Consider the following 11,206-nt stretch of genomic DNA (forward strand, 5'->3'; position numbering starts at 1 on the left):
GAGAGACACTGCATGGGGGGAGCGGCCCTCATAACAGAGTGAATCGCCAAAGGGCTGTAGATTAGCATTTATAATTGTAAGCTTATCAAACGTTGGGGCTGTCTCCAATGACCTGTACTCAGGATGCAATTCTGAATTTCGGATTTATCCGTAATTCCGAATCGTGTTTATTTTCACAGCCAACAGCCCGTGACATCGTCTCCATTATTCTATGGTTCTTTCGGTAAGTCAGGTAGATAGCAAAAATATTAAAAGTGATTAAAAAGTGATTTTACCGATTAAAAAGTGATTTTACCGATTAAAAAGTGAATTTACCGAAAAAAGTTACTTTAACGAAAGAACCATAGAATATGAATTCCTGCAGTCACTAAAGTTGTCAAAATCGCTCCCTTACCACAATTATTATAATGCTGCAAATATGTAAATGACCCTAAAACTTTTTCGAAAACTGTCACGGGAAAATTGTAAATGTTCATCCGCAACGTGACCTTAGGGGCCGTCCATAAATGACGTCACGCACCTGGGGGGGGGTCAGACATTTGTGACGATATGTGACGAGGGGGGGGGGGGTTGAGAAATGTGACGTCACATCAAAATGCGCAACTTAAATAAATATAGACACATTCTACTTAATTAAATAGACTTTTTTCTCTTACAACATCAGAGTGCAGCGCCACATTAAATACGCACTACAATGACAATAGTTTAAAGCGATTTGAAGCATGTTTTACTTTCAAAATGGAAATATGGTTTTGGGGGGTGGGGCAGAGCTTTGTGACGTCATATTTGAGGGGGGGTCTGACTTTTTGTGACACCGTGAGACGGCCCCTTAGACCGAACAGCATTAAGAGGTTAAAAACCTCTCCATCTGGCATGTTCATTAGGGGGGGGGGGGGGCACAACGTGACGTCACGTCTTACCTGTGACTCTGTGACGTCACTCGCCCGTGCCCTTCGATGTCGCCAGGGTGCGAGCCCGCACGGCTGGCGAGCTCACGTGACGGCACGCAAACGCGGCGATGCCTGTGCCCAGACGCGCGGTTTGACGCGGACCCTCGTCCTCCCCTCAGGTCTCGGAAGTACGAGGTCATCGGTGATGTCATTTGGCGTTCCGAGTGGCCGTCGCACGTTGCGTGACGTCACCACTCGACGGCGTCGACTATCGATTCCGAGGCTATCGGTGTGAGCGATTCGCCATCGCGATTCTTGAATCGATGTCGTTTCGTCTCCCGTGGGCTGTTCCTGCGGCCGTGATGGCCACGGCCCCTTTTGTGCCAGGCTAGGTGCACCTTGAGGCCGTCAAACGTGGACTCCACCTGCTCCGTCTGTGTGAGATAGAGGGCGTCGCGGTGGCTAAGAGATGTTAACTACCTTGCCTGGTATACAGGAGGTCGTGGGTTCGACCCTGACCCCTGCTGTATATTTGGAGTTTGCGTGTCTCTCCCCGTAGAGATGTTAACTACCTCGCTTTGTATGCAGGAGGTCGTGGGTTCAATTCCGACCCTGACTCCTGCTGTATATTTGGAGTTTGCAGTGTCTCTCTCCCCGTGGTCGCATGTATTTTTCTCCGTGCCCTCCGGTTTTTCCTTCCACATTTAAAATCAACATCACGCGTTTAGAGTCGATCATCGATTATCCACGAGGGAGGGGACGCCAGATTTTCAAAAACTCCGGATAATTAATCACTAAATAATTATTTAAAATAGATGTTTTTTGCACATTCTTGTATGACATGTTTTTAGGTGTTATTTTTTTTTGTTTACTGTATGAAATTGTCAGACATTAACATACAATGGACAAAAATGAACATCCAACTTTAAAAAAGTTACTCTATTTACTGTATCGTATTTACCACTCCAATCTCGAAGACTACATGGGTTTATGTATATGAGCGCAGTATTATTGTATGTAGTGTATAATGTAGTGTATATATTTGACACTGAAATCAAGCATAGCTACTTTGTGTGTCATGTTTTGGTGATTTCGAAAACGTTTTTTGGTTTGGCCATGTTTTTGTTTATTGTAGTACGGAGTTAGACTGATGGCCTTAATCTAAGTTGTCTTGTGGTTGTTTTTGTTTGACTTGCATCCCACTGGGATTTTTGCACACAGTGTTGGTGTACGGTGCTTTTTCAGGAATATTTGATGTTTTTTTCCTGGATTTTCTGTTTGCACAGTCGCATAGTCACTTTAAGATGTTTTATTGTTTATTTTTGTGTTTGTTGCGGTTGCACCCGATTCAAGAGCCGAATGACTCACAGGGCTATACCAAATAAATGGAACTATCAATGGAACTATGTGTAGTGTCTTCAAAAATTACTCACGCCGACACGTAACAAGTCACCTACTTACACTTTATTCACCTATTCTTGCACCAATTGTAGGCACTCCTATAACTATCTATATCAGTGGTTCTTAAGCTGGGTTCGATCGAACCCCAGGGGTTCGTTGAGTCACTCTCCGGGGTTCGGCAGGGGTCAAGACACACAGTATAGCAGCCCGGTTCGCACTAGCAATGTCGGGCGGTTTTGTCAGCCGTCAAAAAATTTGCAACACACAATTTTTCTTCGCTGTGTTAGATTACAAGTGTTACACAAAATAAATTCAGCCCACTTGTATTAGTCGTGACGTCACGCTCCGCTTGGCCATCATTGGCTGCAGCTGATCACGCCACATTACGTGATCAGGAACTTGGTGCGCTCAGTAATCAACTTGTGGCTGTTGTGATTGTACGTAATTTGTGATTTTCTTTTAATCTTTCAATCCCTTCATACTAACTATGTCGAGCAAAAAAAGAAAGTGGTTGGACGAATACGTACAATATGGAATCACGTGTATAAAGGAACGTGATGGGAGTCAGCGTCCTCAATGCATGATTTGCAATGCCAAGTTGAGCATTTCTAGTCTAGCACCGGCAAAACTAAAGGAACACTTCCTAAAGCTGCATGGAGATGGGAAATACAAGAACACAACGCTCGCTGAATTCAAGGTGAAGAGAGCCAGATTCGATGAAAAGGCTACTCTGCCTGTTCTCGGCTTTGTACCCATCGACAAACCGATCCTCGCAGCATCGTACGAAGTTGCGTACCTGATCGCAAAGCAGGGCAAACCACACACCATTGGTGAAACACTCGTAAAACCAGCTGCGTTGAAGATGGCGAATATCATGCTGGGAAAAGCTGCTGAAGATAAGTTATCCCAAATTCCTCTTTCAAATTACACTATCAGCAGCAGAATAGACGACATGAGCGATGAGATCTTGGCTCAAGTAGTTGCAGATCTGATTTCATGCCCAATAAAATTCAGCCTCCAACTCGACGAGACCACTGACGTTTCCAATCTAAGCCAGCTTGTTGTATTCGTGCGCTATATGAAAGACGACGTGATGAAGGAATATATTTTTTATTTTGTAACGATCTTTCGTGGAATATGGTTTCTGCAGTTTGTTCGGACGGAGCTCCAGCCATGCTGGGACGACACTGGTTTTGGAGCACTGGTGAAATCCGATGCACCACACATCATTGTTACGCACTGTGTTCTGCACAGGCATGCGTTGGCAACAAAAACCTTGCCTCCAAAACTGGCAGAAGTATTAAAAATTGTAGTTGAATGTGTGAACTACGTGCGAAATAGTGCTATGAAGCACCGCATCTTCAAAGAGCTGTGTAAGGAAATGGGCTCTGAATTCAAGATACTTCTGTACCATTCTAACGTTCGGTGGTTATCCCGGGGAAAGGTGCTGAATCGTGTTTTTGCCATGCGTGTGGAATTAGTCCTGTTTTTGCGAGAGTACCAACATTGTCACGCAGATTGCTTCGAAAATTCTGAGTTCGTTCTCATTTTGGCGTACATGGCCGATATTTTCGATGCTCTCAATCATCCCAATCGACAGATGCAGGGTGGTGGAGTCAACATCATTGAAGCAGAAGAAAACCTGAAGGCGTTTAAAAAAAAGCTCCCTTTATGGAAACGACGAACAGAGAATGATAACTTCACAAACTTCTCCCTGCTGGACGACTGTGTAAGTAAGATCGAAGACGTGTCTAGAATTGGAGACATTTCTGTACCTGGGGAGCTGAAGCAAGCAATTGCCATGCACTTAGATGAGCTCGCAAAGTCTCTCGACGGATACTTCCCCACCAGAGAGTCATATCCAGCATGGGTGAGACAGCCGTTCACGTTTAGTGTTGCGACAGCAGATGTCAACGATGAATACCTCGAGGAAATCATTGAACTTCAGCAGAGCCAGCTTCAACAGCAACTCTTCAGAACAACAACACTCTCAACGTTTTGGTGTCACCAAATCGTACCATACCCTCTAATTGCTAAGAAAGCCCTTGAGATACTCACACTGTTTGTTACAACGTATCTTTGCGAGCAATCTTTTTCGAGGATGGTAGACAAAAACTAAGAAAAGGAACAGACTTTGTTGTGAAAATGATATGAGAGTGGCACTTGCCAAGGTGAAGCCGCGCATTTCTGAACTTGTATCTGAAAGGCAACAGCAAAAGTCACATTGATTTGCAGTAAATATTCATTGAGTTATGTTTTTGTGTGAAATTCATGTTTTGTTGGTTTTGTTCTTTGAATACAGTGATTTTGTGTGCAACTGATGCATGGTTAATTTTGTGCACTAATAAAATATATACCTATGTTTTGAAGAAATCATATTTTATTTTTCCAATTATGAAGGTTTCGGTGAATGCACTGATGAAGCTTGCAGGGTTCAGTACCTCCAATAAGGTTATGAACCACTAATCTATATGATCACTTATGGTTAACTTCTCCCCACTCTTATCTACCTTTCGCCTCCCTTATCCTGCGCTCAGCAGCTCTGCTCTCAGCAACTTCGCACACAGCATCTCCGCATGCAGCGTCTCCACACACAGCAACTCTACACCTCCACCGCTGCCCTCACCTACGCTCCCTCAGACCCGCTCACCCGTCTGTTCCAGGTGAGGGAATCACTATCACCTGCCTGGCGACGGCATAGGGGTTGAGGTTCCTTTGACGGCTGGAGCGGCTGCGGCGAGATGTCTTCACACTTGGTCCTCGGCAACAACTCTCCCGCTCCGCTCACGCACACTCCCTTATTTTAATTCCTCTGCTAATTATCCAAAACCTCTCGTGCGTCTCTTTAAGCTGTCGCCAGGCTAGCGCCTGTCAGCCCATCAATCAACCATTATCTCCCGTCTCCCTGGCAACACCTCCGGTTTCAGCGTGCACAACCGGTCGACTCCGTTTGCACCTGGTTGCCCCTTAACAACTGGCGGTTTGCCCGTGCAAACCTCATGCGCACCTGTTTGTCCTCAGTTGCCCTGGGTTAACTGTGCACACCGCGTATTTCACTACTCTACACATGCACACGGTGGCGATAGCTGGACTGGGTCACAGCCTTTGGAACGGTTTTGTCGGATTGGCCCGGGACGGCCGGATAATGTTGGAAGCAGCCGGATAATCGATGATCAACTATTTATCTGCTTTACATTTTCACGTGACAAAACCACTTCGTTGAGCTATCATTTGTGGTAGCCAGGTCGCTTCTGACAGCTCAGTGGGCCTTAAGTGGTAAAATAAATAAATAAACTTTTGTTTTTGGTTTAGTGTTGCTCCCTTGCATATATGGGTTTTCTCCAGGAGCTCGTTTCCTCCTACATAAACACTAATCTAGTTACAACTCCCCAATATAGAGAGGATCCCAGAGCTTGAGCATTTACTGGTGCCGGCTCACCACTTGGCTGCTGCTGCATTCCCACTTGTCTGTGGTTCCTGCTCGCTCTTCTCGAGACGTTCTCTCGCTGCAAGAGCGAGTGAATAACTGTGCGGCCCGTTACGAGTTGAAGTTATTTTCTGCTGCAGTTGGAATTCGTGGTCAGTCGGCTTTGTTAGCTTTGCGCCCAAGCTATGGAACGCCTTGCCACTTGAAATCAGGCAGTCGGTAGACATTTAAGTCTGCTTTGAAAACCCATCTCTTTTTAAAGTGGCCTACCCTCTATAGTTTGGTCAGTTGGCCTGTCTTTATTTTTGTTTCCTGCTTTTCATGCATTGCGCATTGGGAACCTAGGATGGAATGCGCATTATACATTTGAATTATATTATTCACATTCTTGCGCCTCTTCCCCTAAATGATATCCTGATTCTTCTACTATTGATGTTCCATCACGAGACATCAGTATCCATTTTGTACTTTGACACAGCATCGCAACCTCCCTGTATTTAAGAATGCAAGTCTCAAGTTTATTTTGTTTAACCATGTGAGGATTGAAGACGCTAGGATAGAGCCTCATTTGCAAGAGTGACCTGGGCATCAGCCCACGGAAGTCGATATCACAGTCACTCACGTAACTTTAAATTCTTATGGGCACCAGCAGTAGTCACAGCAAGGCCCCTCAGTAACATTTATGTGTAGCTATGGAATTGACAGCAAGGGCATTGCAGTGGCGAGATGTTAACTACCTCGCCTGGTGTACAGGGGGTCGTGGGTTCGATCCCGACCCTGATGCCTGCTGTATATTTGGAGTTTGCGTGTCTATCTCCCCATGGATTTTTTCCCTGGGTTCTCTGGCTGCTATAAATTTTCACGTGATAAGCCACTTCGTTGAGCTGTCATTTGTAATAGCCAGGTCACGTCTGAAAAGAGCTATACAGCTCAGTGGGCCTTACCTGGTAAAACAAATTTGTTTAGTAAGTTGATACAGGAGTGCTTCAAGAAAAGCCAAAAGCATTGCATTCGTCCCTGTGTGTGTGAAAAAGCAGGTGATTTCCCAATGCACTCCATTGGGTCCGATTCTGGTGTTGATAGTGGCAGTTTGTAGTGATATTTGGTCCGAAAAATTTCGAATTATCCCTCAGTTATCAAGAGCAACTGCCTTTCTACCAAACGTAATTCAGGCCCGGCCAGGTCACCTTTGACGAACAGATCATAGCTCAGTGGGCTGTACCTGACAAATAAAACAGTATATCCATGAATTAGAGCATATTATTCCTCTGCACTAATCACACCTCCGATTAGCACCATTGGCTAAATACGGTGCGAAATAAGTTCATCGCACATACAGAAAGTTGCAAACCAGTAATCAACTTGAATGGGTTTTGGGCATTGTTAGAAAGTACACTTTATTGCGAAGAAAATGTCATCAACTATTCACTTTGCAATTTACACAAGACCTGAAATATCTTGAATTACAGATCATTGATATCCCTTAGCCAAGAGCGATGCTGAAGCATGGGAAGGTAACTAGGAAACAGACACCATTGTGAAGCATGCACAGTAAAGCCACCGCCTCCGCTATAACCGCGCATGTGGCCGCATGACATTCTCGCCGAATCTTATAAGCCACAGGCCCTGAGGGGGCATGCATATGCGTGGATTAGCACACACGGTACGGACACCATAAACTACGCACAGTGACATACTGATGGACAATCGACTTCGGTGGTACTGTAGACCTAAGTTTTTTTTACACAGGGCACAACCTCCTGATGAGACTCGAGGAAACGATAAAGAAACCAATGTATTTTTTTATTTTACCAGGTAAGGCCCCACTGAGCTGTGGTAGCTATTTTAAGAAGCGACCTGGCCACAAATGATAGCTCAACGAAGTGGCTGATCGTCACGTGGGAATTGATAGCAGTCAAATACTCCTTAAGCGCATGTTGATTCTAAATGTGGAGGGAAAAACCCTAGGACCCGGACAAAAATCCACGTACCCACGGGGAGAGAGAGACATAGAAGCGAACAAAGCCTCACCAGGGTTTTCTATGACGCATTGCTATTAAGAGCCCAATAATTGGTATATTGAAATGTGATTTTATTGCAGAGGGTAAACAAGCTCCCTTTTTGTGACTTTATGTAAATATATTGGTTTGAATAAAAGTGTTTGAGGGATTTTGCGTTTCTCTTTGCTGTGCATAACTATGTTGGGAATGCATCTGACAAACAATTGAACTAGACATGCGTAGGTATGTACAACTTGATAACACTGTAATCAACTTAAAACTGACACTGTGTATTGTTAGGGTGTTTATGAATTGTCTGAGGTTGCTTAATCTGTGGAACTGCCAGTGTTTCTTAGTTAGATGAGGCATAAATATTTGCCTTAAGAGACCACTTTCTGTGCGTTGTTTACACTACGTTTTTTATGGATACTGTGTTTTTTATTCCATATAATGCCATCATGTTTTAGGCTCAGTCTACATTACAATTAATATGACAGATTAAAAATCGTGTTTTTAGAGATACATAATTGAAAAAAAATGAAGATAATTTGTATATTGCGATTATAATTTGCTATCTATTGTTTTACTTCGCTTATGTGTTATTGTTTAAGATTTGGTTTATTTTTACCGTCACTTGTTGCGTATGTCGGAGGAAGTGGTGGTGTTGTTTTTTGTTGATGAAACACGATTCGAGAGCTTCTTGACTCACAGGGTCATGCAAAATAAACTGAAACTTAATGGACAGCTGAGGAAAGACAGTTTGAGTTCGGAAATATATATATTTTTGCACGGACATCATTTGCCGTAGCAAATGTGTAAAGCGTTCCAACCACCCTCCCAACTCTACACTCAATGCGTCTGGTCCAATTCACCGTACGTCACGTGACTTTTTGATGAATGCAACTCAACACAGTATCACTTAAAAAATTTACAATTTTTTCGCATGCTTTCATGGTGGATTATACGTAAATAATAATAATAGGTCTACATCACCACATTAGAATTACATCTTGGTTGCTCTGCCTATAGGCTGTTTAATACTGGAGTTCGTTACCTCAAAATCCACTACGGCAACATACAGCGATTGCTTTTGCATCATGTCGCTGGGTTATGGTGAAGGGACCCACCCCACAGTGTTCATGGAGACCTCTTGCCTATATGAGGCAATCCATACACATTGTAATGAGCAGGCTAAATGGAGCACAGGAGGGCAAGTGAAAGATGAGCTTCATTTTATTCACCCGGAACCATGTTGACGCTCACCCACTTAAACACGTGCTTCTGGCAAATATTGTTCCAAACAGCACAGTAAGCTGCTCATTAGTGAAACAAACATATGTCCGTTTATTTTGTAGATTTAAAATTGCATGTTCATCAGGATTTCACTGTACACGTACGGTAGCTGGGGACCTTTTAAGCGACTGCTTGGACCTGTCCAAAAATTGGCAAATCTCCCTCTTTCCAATGTGTTTTCGGGTCATACCATGTTCTTGTACCATGTTTGTTGTCCTTCCCCTGTACCACCGATTAGCACGGTCGGCTAACACACGTACACGTTCGGCTTCTTCGGGAGCTCTCGTGAAACTGAAGAAGTTCCCAGAAAACGTCGGAGACATCGTGCCCAACAATGCGCAGTGCAACCAAAAAAACACAGACATCGAGAGAGGGCTACGAAGCACAATAAAAACGCGAAAACGTACGCAGCAAAACTCTCCGTCAGTACGGCGGGGGCCCTCGCGGGCACCGTCCCTACCCCGTGGGCACGTGGTGGCCGGGGCCTCACGGGGCCCACATCCCACCAATGCATGGCGGCGAAGTGCGCCCGGCGCGTGTTGGAGCCGCAGTGGACCTCGCCCTTCTTCACGTGGTGCGACAGGAGGTCGTCCACGAAGGAGCAGCGCAGGCCAAGGGGCTCGAGCAGCGAGCACACGCTGGTCTCGAGGGCGCACTGCTCGTCGATGATCGGACCAAACGGCTTGGGGATGGCCAGCTCCTTGTTCAGCACCACCATGTTCACCTGCGAGTCGTGACACGTGCAAGAGGTGAATTTTCTTTCACGTGTGTATGTTTAACTTTGTTAGCAGCGTATGTCGCCAACCGCACTAATCGGCTGAGTGTCTCGCAGTTTATAACGGTTTGTTAGAAACGTCTTTCCCGTGTTCACCTTTCCACAATAAAGAATACGACGTTTCGCCAATTCTGGCCGTCCCCTTATGATGCTAATTGTAATTATTGGTGAAACATCGTACTCATTGTAAATGTTGTGGGTTTACCTCTCCAAAACACCGGTGTGCTGAACTCCTAACGAATTGGCATGTTTTGTTTACGTACTGAACCTTACTAATTAAGCAAGCACCCTCTCTAGTTTCCACTCCTCCCTCAAGACCCACCTCTTCTCCCAGGCCCATCCTTCCCTCCATCCCTTAGCACCCCCATAATTCCGGTACTCACAAACCGCCCTCCCCATACCCCAAACCCTATCCGCCATATCACTTTTCGTTACCCGAATTGTACCACTCATAATCCTTGTAAAGCGCTGTAGATAACAGCGCTATGTAAATATAAGATATATTGGCTGTGTCGGGTGGTGGCGGGTTTGACATTTATATTTATGCGATCTAACCCAAAAAACCTCTTATTATGGACAATATTGGTCGTGAAAGCTCTGCTGCTACTACTACGTGTTAACTTGCACCTGTGGTGGCGAGGCTGTTATTGCTCGCCAAGCGCACGGCTTCCGTCGCGTTTTGCATTCTCGACCGGTCGCAGGGGACGTGAACCCGAGGTTTGCCACGCAACATTGCAGCAGCAACAACGACAATGAGGGCAGCCACACGCACCATGTTGGAGAAGTAGGCCTTGGCCTTGCACTAGTTGAGGAAGAACACGGGGAGCTCAATAATGTCCGCCTCCTCCAGGCCCAGCTCCCTCTTGAGCACGTCATGGTTCCAGTCGATGCAGCGCTGCCACCACACACAGGACAGATAAATGGGGAGCCGGGGATCGCGTCGCTTCAAGGCTGTGTGGCAGGTGCCTCCCCAACCCCAGCAAGCTGTTAATGGCGCTGTCTCCACCGCTGCGTATGTTCAGTGGTCCCTCGGTCTATGATTCCATCGATTAACAATTCGCCTCCCATAGAGTCCCATTTCTATTAACGATACATTTTCAATTAACGATACGGTTTTACGATATCACGCGGCCGCCCATTTCGGCCAATCGGAGCGGTCCCAAGTGGACTCAGCCAACCTCAGCTCCATCAACCCCTTAAGCCGCTATCCATGTTCTTAGCCAAAGGTATGACATTTTATTGTATGCTCTATTGATTATTTATCCATTTTTCTATTCATATTAATGCTCTAATATGTTCCTATAACGTGTATTTATTAAAATTGTGTGTTTAAATATTATAACCTATATTTTTAGGGTGAAAAAGATCAACTTCTGGTCGTCGTTTAACAAATTAAGCCTTCAACGTGTATTTCCTATAT

General features: G+C 45.0%; 1 long non-coding RNA gene across 1 annotated transcript; it reads left to right on the forward strand.

Annotated features, from left to right (window-relative positions):
* The first annotated feature begins 1,226 nt into the window (after positions 1-1,226).
* On the forward strand, positions 1,227-11,132 carry LOC142930575 (uncharacterized). Its single transcript, XR_012946538.1, has 3 exons — positions 1,227-1,328; positions 4,832-4,954; positions 9,250-11,132. It is a non-coding gene; the product is annotated as an uncharacterized LOC142930575 (long non-coding RNA).
* Positions 11,133-11,206: the final 74 nt, after the last annotated feature.

This window comes from Petromyzon marinus, chromosome 42 (genome assembly GCF_048934315.1).
Source record: "Petromyzon marinus isolate PM22_M1 ecotype Great Lakes invasive population chromosome 42, UKy_Petmar_22M1.pri1.0, whole genome shotgun sequence".
In the NCBI taxonomy this organism is placed as follows: domain Eukaryota; kingdom Metazoa; phylum Chordata; class Hyperoartia; order Petromyzontiformes; family Petromyzontidae; genus Petromyzon; species Petromyzon marinus.